The following is a 16,228-nucleotide window of genomic DNA, read 5'->3' on the forward strand; positions in this document are numbered from 1 at the left end:
TTCATATCAAAGGGTGATCTCAAACGGCACTTGATGACACACACTGGAGAGAAGCCTTTCAGTTGTGACCTGTGTGATGCAGGCTTCATAAAGAAGGGTAATCTCAAGCAACACATGATGACCCACACTGGAGAAAAGCCTTTCAAATGTAACCTATGTGACACAGCTTTTACAACAAAGAATGATCTCAAGCGACACGTGATGACCCACACTGGAGAAAAACCTTTCAGTTGTGAACTATGCGATGCAGCATTCGTGGCAACGGGCTATCTGAAACGACACATGATGACCCACACTGGAGAGAAGCCTTTCAAGTGCGATCTATGTGATGCGGCTTTTTCACGAGTGAGTGCTCTCAAATATCACGTGATGACCCACACTGGAGAGAAGCCCTTCAAATGTGACCTATGCAATGCAGCTTTCATAGCAAAGGGTGTTCTCAAGCGACACCTGATGGCCCACACTGGAGAAAAGCTTTTCAATTGTGACCTGTGTGATGCAACCTTTTCATTTAAGAAGGCTCTCAAAGGTCACATGATGACCCACACTGGGGAAAACCTTTTCAATGTGACTTGTGTGATGCAGCTTGCTTTCTTAGGAAAGAGTATTCTGAAATATCACTTGATGTCCCACACTGGAGAAATGCCCTTCAATTGTGACCAGTGTGATGCAGTTTTTTAGCTAAGTAGGACCTCAAACGACGCATGATGACCCACACTGGAGAGAAGCCTTTCCTGTGTTACCTGTAAGATGCGGCTTTTTCACAAAAGAGTAATCTCAAACAGCACATAATGACCAAAGATTATGTAGGGAAAGATAGGAAAACTCCAATACTATATTAATAAAAAATGGCAGCCGCTACACTACCGCCACCTGTTGGCTTGACACAATACTACAATATTTTCAGGGCCAACTATTATATTTTTTTGCATTACTTATTCGTAGTCTTGTGATAACTTTTTCTTGATATCATCTTTTAATATAATTTTATTAATATAAAATCTAATTTCAACTTGAAAGAAGTGTATGCTGATGACATGTTTGTATTTTTTCTTACTTATTTTTTTGCTGATATTCACTGATATTTTTTTCTATTATTATTGTTTTCTTTAATGGTCTTTAGTTATATAATTATACTTAGTCCTTGGCTTATTTTCTTCTATCAAATAAAATAAAGTTTCAATCTCTCTTTTAAACAAAGTTAAAATAATTACAATGTGGATAACTAAGAAAACACTTTGATTTTTCCTCAGCTTTATGCTTTATTCATGTTCTCAGAATGCTCTGACATGAATAATATTTACATGCAAGACATAGACATAGGAAATGCATCATGCACCTTTAACTAAAACGATGTTTTTCTTGTTCTGGGTACCCAGGACTGCACCCTTCTCTCTCTCTCTCCAGAACAACAAACCATGGAACAGGATTGTGGGATCTCTCCGAGCCTTTCACTAACACTGTTGGCTATATTTGATTAATTCTGTAGCTTTGAGTTTCAGGTGTCACTTTGAGTTTTCTTGTCGCATTCTTCCAGGAATATGGTGGTATTCATCCTTTTCGGGGGAGGGGGGGGGTGTTGTTTGCCTGCTTTATCGATGTATTTTTTCTTTTTACCATCCTCTTGCATTATAGTTTACATTCATTGACAAAGTTCTGTTCTATATCGTAAAACCTTTCAGGTGGAAACATCTTTAGAATTCCACAAAGCTGTTCAATTTTTGTAGTATTTAAAAGTAATTTGGGGCCATAGTCTTGAAGCACAAGTCTAAAATATTTGACCTCCTATGATTTTATTGAGCTATGGTTCAGATATTCGATTTTTATTAGATGCATGTATTGGTGAGTTTGTCAAGAGTTAAAACGAATTTACTTAATCGTTCAAATGTTAAGATTTTCCAGATTTTATGAGTGATTTAGTAAAAAGACATTTTATATATTTTCTCGAATTAAATTCCAATCAGTGGAGATATATTAATTAAGAAGTTATCATATTTACTGTTCCTTTTTAAAAGTCTAACCCCTTTGTTTTGTATCATGTCCAACAGTCTCGTTAGTACATTATTTAATATTTCATAATAGTTACAGTAGTGTAATTTAGAAACTACTTAATTATTAAGCGACACCTTTGTTGGGTCTTAATTTCGATGTCATGTAATATTGCATAGGTAATAATTGCAGTTGTACCGTATTCAGTATTCATCTTTATATGAAAAGTATTGTTAAATGTTATTCTAAAGTTTCTTGCTGTTGTCACTATATTCACTGTTGTTATATGTCTTCATTATTTCAATTTGGCCAAGTTTCTTTATATTTCTTCTGGAAACAGATACTATATATATATATATATATGTATATATATATATATATATATATGTGTGTGTGTGTGTGTGTGTGTGTTTCTTATTCGTTCAGTCCATCATATCAATCATTATTTGTTGGATTTTTTCATGGTGTCGATAACTGGGAAATAAAATTTCATATGATCAGTATGCCATTTGTTCACATTATGCTTATAGAGTATGTGAGACATGTGGGACCTAGTGTAAGCCTACTTCCTTGTAACTCTCCTCTATTTAGCTTTCTCTTTCTTGTTTCTGATTTTTCTGTTAGCATTTCATGGATTTCTCATTGAAGCCATTTTATTTTTTCACAAATATAGATCTCAGATTGTCTAGTAAAGTATAATAAAAACTAGGGTCATATGGCGCATGAAAAATCAGCATAATATTACACGCATTCCAGTGTCCAATATGCTCACTAAATCACTATGCTGATAGGTTTCTCTGTCGCGAAACCATCCCAATCCGTACAACTGAAGCATTGGCGCATCAATTACTTTATGATTTGGTTTAGACGACGGGAAACGCCCGCGCGCGCACACACACACACACACACACACATATATATATATATATATATATTTATATATATATATATGTATAGATAGATATATATGTATGTAGTAAGGAAGATAAATGAGTGGAAGGGCGGTGAGCTAAACACAGAGAACAGTTGGAGTTTTATTCACTGACGTTTCGTCCTTACCAGGACATTCTCAATGTACATACAATTTTAGAAAACGAACAGCTTATATAATTAATCCTTGCCGTGTTCCTCTCCCTCCATACCCTCATCCATTCTCAACACTTCTCAAGTGACTCCGACCATGCCGCTTCTCCCTCTGTTCTCAATCGTCCTCTTGACCTCCTTGATGATTAAAGTGCTTGCTGCCCCAGCTAATTTTATAAACCCACCTCTATGGTTGATGCAGGGGTGGGAAGTAATGTAGGCTGCCTCCACTATTTTTCTTTTCTTTTTTCCCTAAACCTTTGTTGAGAATCTCTATCCTGTTCCAATCTGGAAGATGACCATATTGGTCTAAATGAACCATTAGCTCGCAGAACCTCCAACTCGCTTGTGGTTCATTTAGACCAATGTGGTCATCTTCCAGATTGGAAAAACTACTGCTTGACACCACGAAGAAGCCCCTCTAGACAATCATGATAACAAAAACATAATAGTTCGGCAAACAAATTAGATTTATTCTTTGTCAATAATGAACAATTAATCATATAACACTGACAGACTTCATTGAAAGGTGACAGTTATGTCTCAAATGATGAATAAACACTGCTGATTATATTACAGTATATATGTTTACAGTAACATAAAACTACAGGTAACAATATCGTATACCTTAATCTTACACAAAGCTACGATAAAAACATCTGGACGTCATGATGTGCTAATATATATCCAACCATCCTCTAATATTCTTGACAGCTTTCCGTAATTGCAAAAACTTTCGTGCATTTAATGGAAAAATAATTACGAACAAACAAAACTGCAATTACGAAACATGTCAATCAAGGTCACCCCCCCCCCCAAAATACAAATGAGAGAGAGCCAACTAACATTTACAAATGACAGTAAATGAGTGACGACTCACCTCACAAACAGATCTACAACTCTGGGCCAGAACTGAATAGCTGAAAATACAACCATACAGAAGATTCAAACCACACTGGAGAGGCTTCTCAGCATCAGATCATTCTTTTACCAGGAAGTGAGTCACCACGTGACATTTGAAATAAACCATTCGTGAGAAAACTGAAGCTGCTTCGTTCCTGTATGGGTCAGCACATGACGCCAATGTTTACATGAAGGGCTCCTCTCCACTGTGGGTCATCTTGTGTCGTTTGAGATCAATCTTTCGTGAAAAAGCCACACCACACAGGTCACATTGGAAAGGCTGCTCTCCATTGTGGGTCATTATATGTTGTTTGAGTTCATATTTTCGTAAAAAAGCCGCATTACATTGGTCACATTGGAAAGGCTTCTTACCACTGTGGGTCACCACATGTCGTTTGAGACGACTCTTTTCCGAGAAAGCTGCATAACACAGGTCACATTGGAAAGGCTTCTCTCCACTGTGGGTCATTATGTGTCATTTGAGATGGTGCTTTTTTGAAAATGCTGCATCACACAGGTCACATTTGAAAAGCTCTCTTTACTGGGAAAGCTGCATCACACAGGTCACATTGGAAAGGCTTCTCTCCAGCGTGGGTCACCATGTGTCGTTTGAGATAATCCTTTTGTGAGAAGGTTGCATCACACAGGTCACATTGGAAAGGCTTGTCACCACCGTGGGTCACCACGTGTCGTTTGAGACGACTCTTTTCTGAGAAAGCCTCATCACACACGTCACATAGGAAAGGCTTCTCTCCAGTGTGGGTCATCAAGTGTCGTCTAAGACATGATTTTTCAGACAAAGCTGCATCGCACAGGTTACATTGGAGAGGCCTATCTCCAGTGTGGGCTTTTAAATGTAGTTTGAGATGGTAATTTCGTGAAAAAGCCGCATCACACTGGCTACATTGGAAATGTTTCTCTCCAGCGTGGGCCATCGCGTGATATGATGATGATTCGTGAGAGAGGAGGTGTGCCGCCGCAGATGTCACACCAGATTCTATCATATGACGCCAATACGATATCTTTGGATACTTTTTCCTAGGAAAATTTTTATATTTAACCTCGATCTGAACATTAACCAAAATGCAATAGGGAAAGGGAACAAACAGCACTGTCAAAGAAGAAGACTAAAATTAGAAGAAATGGAAGGTTGAACAAATACAAAGAATATGCAGTTCTGCAGAAAATGGAAAAAAAAGCATCTTTAATAAAGCAAAAAAGTGGTTGAATAGATACTGCAAAGAGGTGAAGACATAAGAAATGTGCACTTGTGTATAATGTAGGATATAGTTGAAAATAAGAAATCTTAGGGCAAAAAAGTGTCTGAATGAATATTGCAAAGAGAGGACACATAATAAAGAGGTCGTTGTGTAATGTAGGATACCTGGAAACAGGAACCAAGGATGTCATAAATCAATGTTCAAGAGCTTCATGAGAATCTGATACTTATTTCTATATGAAATAACTTATTTTTAATTTTTCGGTGACCCCCTCCTTAAATACCACCAGAAACTTATAGATAAAACTATGAAATGTCGATTTCTGATATCCTTGAATGTGAAGTAAATTAATTCTAGTCTATCCTAATATGCCCCTACCTACACCAAGGTTAGGTTGGATTGACCTCTCCCTACCATCAATTATCAAATGTGGAAACACCTACTTCAAATGAGTTACAAGTAATTTGCATGAAAATTTGTGTCCAGCAGCAGTCTTACTCATAAATCAATGTAAAGATTAGTGAATATTTATAGGGAAATGGATGAATAAACATTATATATAGAAGCCCATACCCCCGACCAATTGTAGTGTGATGAAAAATACAAAAACACAAATATCTGGAAATAAGAAACCTTGGTCAATTTCTTGCAGAGATCCAAACTCAGCCATTGGTCAAGGCTATTGGAAACTGTTTGTGCAATTCTTGTTTTTGTCAGGGAACACCACCCCTCCCCCTCCACAGATTGGCGAGTTAACATGTGATTTTGGTATGAAAAGCACCAGAAGCCCATAAATAAGACTATATTTTATATGTCTATAACCTTTAAAAAATACTCCACCTAACCTATTCCCTATATGTAGCTTAGACCTGTTAAAAATCATAATCTCCTACGTTACTGTACTTTTCCCTCATTCTTTTTGACCTGAAAAAGCCAAAAACTACATCAATATTTATCTTAGATGTATGAAAAAGCATTGGTGCATGGAGGCTGAAATGTTTTGCTATCTTACCAAAAGGGCCAAGAAACCACTTGTACCAAACAAGCTTAAAGTAAGAGAAAGAAAATAGACAAAATTGAAAAATCAGAGACTGGTAAAGTAGAAATTAGTAGAGATATATGAAACCACATAACACAGAGGTCCATACCAACCCAATTCAAGGATGTCAGAAATCTTGCGAATCCTTTATTGTTTTCTACAGCAAATCACTTGATTTCCTTTTGCCCACCCCTACACTATAAAATATTTATGTCTATAACCTTAGTAAAAAAAAAAAAAAAAAAAAAAAAAAAAAAAAAAGTCAACCGAGCATAACATATCCTACCTAGAGCTATGTTAGGTTAGACTCTCCACACAGACACAGACACAGTTCTACCAACTACTGAAATAGGGCGCATGGTGGGAGTAGCTAGCTGAGTTATGGTTATTCTTCAGTCAAATTAGTCACTTAGAACGACATCTAACTTCATGTAACTGAAGTATTCCAGTCCCAAATATATGATACTAATGTAACCAGTATCCTTGACATTAAAAAGAACTTGCCAAGAATATATCAAACTATGAAACATATTCCCTAATTTATGGCTTTATATTTATGGTCATTGTATGCATGGCATGAGAGACTAAAGAATTAACAAGCGTTTAGGAAAACTATATTCTGTCTACCAAATTGTCGGTGTCCATAGCGCGATCGGAATATAGGCAATAAGGCAATATGTGCTGAACTGATAAGGAAAATAATCTCTACCACATAATAAACACATGTATACGGTTGACGAGTACCCATAATAACACTTATTTGCATGACTTGTGCTACCAAATTCTATTCAACTACTGGATTTCACAGATGTCGAGGGTCAAAGATACTTTCAAGTCTGTATTATGTAAATGTTTATACAATAAGGTATTTGTTTATATTCAATTAACACGAAGTGAACCTGAGAAGTGAATATAAAGAAAGTGAGAGATTAGCAAGAATTGAAAGATTAGTAAGTGACATTCTTAAATTGGATTTTCGTACTGAAAAAGACAAACTGGCGGCCCAGGATACATACACTTACCTCTGCACAGAGCGACAAATACAATAAAAATTTAATGGATTCCTAAAAGGCCTACAAGTGTGCATCTCAATGGAACAGGAAGCACAAAAAATAACATTATTGAAAACAAAAAGGATGTATCAGAAACTGATTAAATATGTGTCAAAACACGAGAGAAATATATCAACCTTCACACGTTGACCAGGTCCAATCGCAAGACACACAACAAACAAAACACTCCACTGACCACTACCCAACCCCATCCAGGTTATCCGGGCAACCATTTTTCCTATGACTGAATTAACCAAAAGGAAAGAGGTTGATGGTGAAAATTAACCCAACGGGAGCCAAACAAGACGATGTAGTAAATGCCGTATTAAAAGAGAGAGAGAGAGAAGGGTGCAGTCCTGGGTACCCAGAACAAGAGAAACATGTCCAGAGAAAAGGCAAGCAAAACACCCAGAAAAGATCACAATTTTAGACATAATAAGAACTATGAACAATATATATATATACATATATATATATATATATATATATATATATATATATATATATATGTATGTATGTATATATATATATATATACATATACACACACACCTTCGACTTATGTATAAGAGTGGTGAGGAAAACGCCAAAAGCCGTTGGAGTTTTAATACTTACGTTTCGTCCTAGAAGGACTTCTTCAGAGTGTAAAATAAATAAATAGATAAGTAGATAAAATAAAATAACAGTTTAAATACTCCCAGCTTATCCCATTTCTCCCCGATCACCGTCGCTCCTCCCACACCTCCGCTCGGCGTTGCTAATTTGACGAATCCATCACGGTGGTTATTACGTGGGTGCAAATTGATGTAGGCTGCCTCAATTGCCCTTTTTTCTCTCTTGGGTAGACCTCTATGTAGTACTTCTGTTTTCTCCCACTCTGGTAGGTGGCCAAAGTTGTTAAGGTGTACCACCAAAGAATTAGAAGTTCGGTGGGTTCTGACGCCACTTTTGTGCCCAGATGTCCTCTTGGCAATCCCTCTGCCTGTCTCTCCGTAATAACTACGTTGTTCTTTTCTGCCATATAAATTGACCAACTTGACTTAAAATTCTATTCCTCTGAAGAAGCCACTCAGGCGAAACTAGTCAGGAATAAAAGTATTTCCCTCAGCCCGTGTTCCTTTTACCTCCTATCCACATTATCATTAGCATCATTATTACTATTATTATTATGAGAAGTATGATGGGGGTTACTAGGCTGTATAGAGTGAGAAGAGAGGTGAGGAGGAAAACGGGTGGAAAAAGAGGTGGGAGATAGAGTTGATGAAAGAGTACTGAAATGGTTTGGACACATGGAAAAAAATAAATGAAGACTAGTAAAAGAGGTGTGGAAGGCAGAGGTGGAAGGAGTGAACATGAGGGGGCGTCCTAGGATGAGATGGATGGATGGGGAAAAAGGGGATTGGAAAAGAGGGGAATGTCTGTTGAGGAAGGACGGGAGAGGACAGAAGATAGGGGTGAATGGAAAAGGGTTGTGTTTGGATGATGTTGTGATGCATGAGGGGAAATGGGTGTGTGTGTGTGGGGGGGGCGTTGAAGGATTATGTGTGAAAAATAGATTGACGCAGCCCGAATGGATTTCTCCTAGACTTCTTCATTTCTGCATATGGGGATGAAAAGGGGCGGGTCGCCGAATTAATGAAGCGACCTTGCTGTAGATGTGCTGTGTCTTTCGACACTGCTTCTGACGCAGGGCAGTGGGCGAGATGCAGTGATGACCCGACATCCAGGAGGAGCCAAGATAAGAGAGAAGGAAGGGGTGAATGGGAGTAGAGTATGTGGGGATAGAAAGGGATTTTTTTTTTCTATCTCCCCTGTAAGAAGAAACAAACCTTTGGTATATGTATGTATATATTTTTCATTGTGTATCACATTCAACGATGTGACCAAATTTGATTTGGTATAGCGAGTACAAGTGTGGCAAATTCGTAAATAATTATAATACTTCCATACGCTGACCAGGTCCACTCACCTGGCATAGAATCTCCAAAACAGTTACTACACACCCACATTTCACCGCCCAGGATGCTCCAAAGTATATTACCTGAGACTCACTTGAAGAAAGATATATTAGATGCAGAACATCAATCAACAACTACATTTAATACAGGACGGACAGAGATACAAGATGTTAGTGCTGGGCAAATACCGCTAATTTCAATATCGAAATTATTGGTGAACAACAATACAGTTACCGAAATTACCGACTGTTTACCGGTAAAAGACTCGTGAGGTATATATTTTCCCCAGACATGTCGCCAATAAGATATTGTTTTTAATTAAGGATCATACATTATATATATACATACACACACACACACACACACACACACACACACACACACATATATATATATATATATATATATATATATATATATATATATATATGTACATATATTGTATATATATATATTATATATATATATATATATATATATTATATCTTTATACTATTAGAGCTTTTCTAGGGTATTTTGGGCTAATTCGAACGAATCTGACATTATTCTTTTGCCGATCGAACACCGTTACCCCCGTCCAGGCCCCCATAACCCTTTCCTTCTGACTCCATCCAAGAGGGAGTGTTGATGGGGTTCTTTGCCCTCCTACAAATCGCCTTTGGACGACACATTGAATCCTTGTCACATTCAAGACAAGAGAGAGCTGAAACAGGTCTTTTCAGAATTGACAATTAAAGCATAGTGGGAAAAGTAAATAGTGTGGATTACACAATAATTTTGCGGCTTTATTATTTTTTTTAATTAATGGCAAAGTAAATAGGTAATGATTACACTTTTCTTGATTCAGTACATATTTTTGTAATATTCTATATAGTACATGGTAATCTTATTATGTACATCTTTGCAGATCAATGGCATGGCTGAATGTTATCCAGGTCCCACAATTATTTGAAAAATCTGCTCAGGATCTGAACAGGAGTTACAGGCTATGCAGTAGACATTTTTCCCCAAAAAACTACACAAATGGAACAACCAGCTCCAGACGGTCCTGGAGCTGCAACGTCTACGTCGTGGGACCACCCCCCAACCCCAGAGTTGGGGGCCAAACAGCAGCAACTACCCCTGGCCAGACTGCGATGCGGTCACCACCCAGCACTTCTAAGCTACCAGAAGAGGCTGGACGACCGTGTTGTGAACAGCTGCCCAGGATGTAACACTTCACCCCATACCATACAACACATAATGGAAGACTGCATTATACACAATCATGCACGCAAACAACACAACATACACTCTATAAAGGATTTGTGGGAAAACCCAGTTTCGGCTGTGGCCTTCCTTGGGAGACGGGACTGCTCGGACATACAGTCTAGGGAACGACAACAACAACAACAACCAGCTCCAGACTTCTCCAGAATGCATTACCTGATCAGAATCTTAATTTTATGCATTAAAGTTGTTTATTTGAATATATTGAACATAATAAATTGTTAGAATGTTATTTAAGTGGTTTGCTATTAAATAATCAAAGCATAAGTACAGTAGGAATGTTTAATTTTGTTTCAATATTTAGGTTATGTCTAATTTCCTTTGCATGTATGTGCAGGTGTAGCAACAATTCCTCCTATATCAAGCTCCTTTACACCAACAGACAGCAATGGGGAGGTGGCATCTCAGGCTTCAAAATGCAGTATGTGGCTTCATTTACCTTGATTGTATGAGATATGGGTGATGTTAATAATGCCTCTTTTATATTGATGGTGATAATAATAGCATGTCTTGCAAATATCTGTAATATCATTCTGATACAAAGATATTAAACCTGGCATAGATTATAAGTCTGCACCTGAATTGCCTGTAGCAATTTCTTATCTACAGTATATGGAATCAGGATTTGGTGAGTTAACAAAAAAGATAAATCACAATAAATTGAATGATTATTATCTTCAATTCTTTATATTATGTGTTACAAATCCCATTTCCAGGTTCTCTGAAGCATGCCATAGAGGATGATTCACATGCATACACAGATTTAAATTATAGAAAGCAGAATACAAGTGGTAATTATTATTTCTTTTATAACATATAGATGTGCTTATGCCCTATTGCTGAATTTTTATGCTGTTATTATAAAGCTCATGTTTAATATATACATATATATATATATAATCACTAATATGTGTTTATTGATTTTGAGAATTGTAGTTATACCTTAATATATTTATACATAAAATATATCCATATCAAAATGAAGAACCCACCGAGGAGGAATAACAACAACAACAACAGCAACCATGCACAGCTGTTGAAGATGCAGCTTCAAAAGCAACAAGTGAGACCAATAATTTATATATCTATAGTACCTCTCATGAGCAAATTCATTAGCATTATCATTAATTATATTAATGTCACTATTGGTAACATTATTTTGGATAATAATGATTATCATAATGCTAATGCTAATAATGAATTTATTTATATTTCTACTCTTATTGTTATTATCATATTTTCCATATTCACTTTAATATTAGTATCAATGATAGTTAAAATATTTTCAGTGGTAGTGATATACTATGTAATAATGTTTATGTACTAAAATTATATTTATCCTGTAATATTGTTTATTCCTTTTGCAAAAATATTTTATACTAATATATATATATATATACATATATATATATATATACTGTATATATATATATATATACATATACAGTATACTGTACATACATACATATACCAAGGCGTTTTCCCCCTTACCAGGGAGGTAGCCACAAAGGACAAGGCATAAAATCATTCCCACCCATTCCATCCCCGAAAACACCACACCCCTCCACCCTCCCTCCCATCTTAGCACCTCCTAGATGACGGGTCATCCCTGCACCCTGTCCACTGCCCTGGGTCAGAAGCAGTGTCATAGGACACAGCACATCCACAGCAAGGCCGCTTCATTAAATCGGCCCCCCATATAAAGGAGAGGACGGGGAGAAATCCCTTTGGGCTGCGTCAAAATTTTTGCTCACACACACTACCTCACTCCCCATCCCCCCACCCATTCCACCTTATGCATCACAACATTTTCCATATACAACCATTCTACATTTACCCCTGTCTTCTGTCCTCTCCCGTCCTTCCTCAACAGACATTTCCCTCTTCCCCAAAGCCCCCTTCACCCCATCCATCCATCTCATCCTAGGACGTCCCTTCATGTTCACTCCCTCCACATCTGCCTTCCATACCTCCTTTACTAGTCTTTCTTCACTCATTCTTTCCATGTGTCCAAACCATCCTAATACTCTTTCATCCACCCTATCTCCCAGCTCCCTTTCCACCCCTGTTCTCCTCCTCACCTCCTCATTTCTCACTCTATCAAGCCTAGTAACCCCAATCATACTTCTCAGACACTTCATCTCAAACACATTCAAATTCCTTCTCTCTTCCTCTCTTATGTTCCATGTTTCTGCTCCATACAGTGCTGTTGGCACAATCACTCCTTCATACAGTCTCCTCTTAGCATCCATTCCCAAATTTCTATTCCTCATTACACTTTTTAAACCACCAAGGCATTTACTCGCTTCTCTCAATCTACATTCTACCTCCACTTTCACTCCACCTTTTCCTGCCACATTTGCACCCAAATATCTAAAACTATCCACTTCCTCCAGTTGCTCTCCCTTAAGGGAACCCCCTGCCCCAGATTTACGAAAAAAAAAAAAAATTATTGCATAAATGCATAGAAGAGCGCTTGCTCTACACCATGTTAAAAGATTTTTATCGTACCGCCATTTTCAAATGGTTTAAAGGGCCTACGTTCCCTACCCCCGGCAGCCACGTGCTCCGCACCACTATTGTTTACATTCGTTTTGACCATGAAAACACCTCTTTTACTTTATTTTTTGTTTTGTTTTTGTTTGATGCACTTACAAAGTTTTCTCTTGCGTCTGGCATGCACGTGAGTGTGTGGTATGAGGAAACTCAGCCCGCACGACTACCAGTGACCTGACAGCAGGAAAATTAGCCCACTTGACCGCCAGTGACCTGATAGCCGTAGAAAGGGAAGGAAGTGTACGCTAGCTTGCCACGTTCACTAATTTGCCGTGTGTATTTCGCATTTATTTTTCAGTGAAGAGAAGTTTGAAGATATTAGCCATGCCTAAGCTTTCCAAACAAAAATCACACTTACAGAAGACAAGAACGTTGACCTTAGCAACGCAAGGGGAGAAAGAAGGAACCGCATCAACCTTGTTATCACCACCTCCGCCACCACCACCAGTACTCCCTACAGCACCTCCCTCCCTGCCAAGTACACCCACATCCTCGTCTCTCTCATTGCCATCTACATCCTCGTCTCTCTCATTGCCATCTACATCCACATCCTCCGCTCTCTCCCTGCCATCCACATCCACAGCACCTGATCCTCCGTCCTCTATACCTTTATCAGACACGTTGTCTCTACGCAAACAACTGTTTGCTAACAAGTTCACATGAAGAAAAAAGACCGTTCCTGTCAATGATTCCAAAGGAGAAGCTAAAGCTGGTCTGTGACGTCTACGTTGACCTGACGAAGATGGATCTGCTAAGCCGATGCTTGAGAGGACGAACTCAGAACCCAAATGAGAGTCTGCATTCCAAGTTGTGGATCAAGTGCAACAAAAGCAAGTTTGCTGGAATCAGAAGAGTTATATTCCTCTCTCAGGTCACTGTACTTGACCACAACTTTGGCTACAAGAATGCCTCCTTGTTGCAACACCTTGGGTTTAGAGTCTCAAACCTCACAGTGATGTCCCTAATGCAGCAAGAGCCTGTTCCAACACCAGAAAGAAAACCTAGGACAAAAAAGAGAGCTGAATCCCAGCAATCAGACTACCTCGCTGGGTCATTCTAGACCAATGACTCAAACTTTGCCACAATGAGTAAGGTGGCGCCTTATGAGACCCTCACTTTGGGTGAATAATATCCTACACTGTAGGAGGGGACAAAGTGCCTGAGTTACTTGAAAGATGCAAAATCATCATGAAAATACAATGGAACCTGTTTTCAATTATTCTTAGGAGGTTCATGAATGTAAAATTTAGTAAAACTAAGAAAAAAAACTTTAACGCTCGTTTCTGAAAAATGTAAGTTTTTTAGACACAAAGTCTATCTCCTCCCTCAATTTTCAACCAATCTTTTCATATGAGGTCTCTATTGATAGCTAGATAAATGAAAAAAAATGAAATAGAGAGTTTTTTTTCATATGTTGAATAATTTTTTTTTAATAACGTGTCAAAGTCAAAATTGTTTTTTCACAAAAAAAAATTATATTTTTTTTCCTCGGCATTGAACAAAGATATTTAAAAAAACTCTCTATTTTGTTTTTCTATATATGTAGAAGATTCATTTGCTATAAAATGAAAGACATCAAATAAAAATTGTAGGAGATAGAATTTGAAAGTCCAAAAATAGGGAATTTTTCATGTTATTAGAAAAAAAACAACTACTGGTCAGATCTGAATAAAACTCAAGCTGTGACGGTTTTCTCAGACCTAGATACCACACAGAAAAAATCAGCAAGATCCTTCAGAAAAAAAGATTTTGGGCGGGGGGTCCCCTTAATGCTCACTTCCAGATTACTGCCACTTTCACCCCTTGTACATCTCATCACCTTACTTTTACCCACATTTATCTTCAGCTTTCTTCTATCACATACTCTCCCAAACTCTGTCACCAACTTCCTCAATCCCTCCTCCGATCCTGCCACAAGCGCAGTGCCGTCCGCAAACAACAGCTGGCTCACCTCCCACTTTTCTCCATTTTCCTTAACCATCTCGAATCCCTGGCCCACTACCCTTGCATTCACCTCTCGCACCACCCCATCCATGTATAAGTTGAACAGCCAGGGTGACATAACGCATCCTTGACGAAGTCCCACCTTTACCTCAAACCACTCACTCTCTCCATTTCTAATCCTGACACAAGCTCTACTACTCTCATAAAAACTCTTGACAGCTCCGAGAAGCTCTCCTCCTATCCCGTATATCCGCATAACCTCACACAGTGCCTTTCTGTCTACCCTGTCGTAAGCCTTTTCCAGATCCATAAAGGCCCAGAAAACAACCTTCCCCTTTCCTATAGCTTTCTCACACATCTGTCTTACCACAAAAATCTGATCTACACAACCTCTACCTGTCCTAAACCCACACTGTTCCTCACCAATTACTCCTGTTCCTCTCCTAATCCTCTCAATCAAGATCTTTCCATAAACCTTCCCAACTACACTTAACAAGCTAATCCCTCTGAAACTACTACATTCACACTTGTCCCCCTTTCCCTTGTAAAGTGGAACTATACAAGCACTCCTCCAGTCCTCTGGCACTCTACCTTCTCTCCAGCAAACATTAAATAACCTCACCAGCCAGTCCACCATCACTATACCTCCTTTTTTAAGACATTCTGCATGGCATCCATCCATACCAGGTGCTTTACCTGCTTTCATCATCTTAACTGCTGCCTTCACTTCATCCATCATCCAGAAGAGGTTGGTTCTAGTAATAATAACATTAATTGTAATCAGTGTGAGATAGAAAATAATATAGTTATATATATAACTGGTTATATATGTCATCAATTTATAAAAAATCACAATTGCACTGTAATGAGGTTAATCAAATATCTGAATCTGATTTAGAACAAAATTATATGTATACACATTTAAAGGATGCAGGTGAGGGAAAGTATTTATATTATGCTAATAATACCATAATTAGTTTTATCAAACAAATTGAGACAGTGTTTGTTGAAAATATTGAAAAACTCATGCATGAAGAAAATTTGAAGAGAAAGCTTTTTGATGTAATAAATGCAAAAGATATTATCCTTTTTTTTATCTGTGTGATGATTTAAAAAATATAATAGTTTGCATTTACATTAAGATGTGACTATATTATTTTACAAAGTTTTATAACAGGAAACTAAACAACAAAAGAAAATGTAATGACAATGGATA

The sequence above is a fragment of the Oratosquilla oratoria genome, chromosome 12 (genome assembly GCF_046742065.1).
Source record: "Oratosquilla oratoria isolate Oo_2021 chromosome 12, ASM4674206v1, whole genome shotgun sequence".
Lineage (NCBI taxonomy): Eukaryota > Metazoa > Arthropoda > Malacostraca > Stomatopoda > Squillidae > Oratosquilla > Oratosquilla oratoria.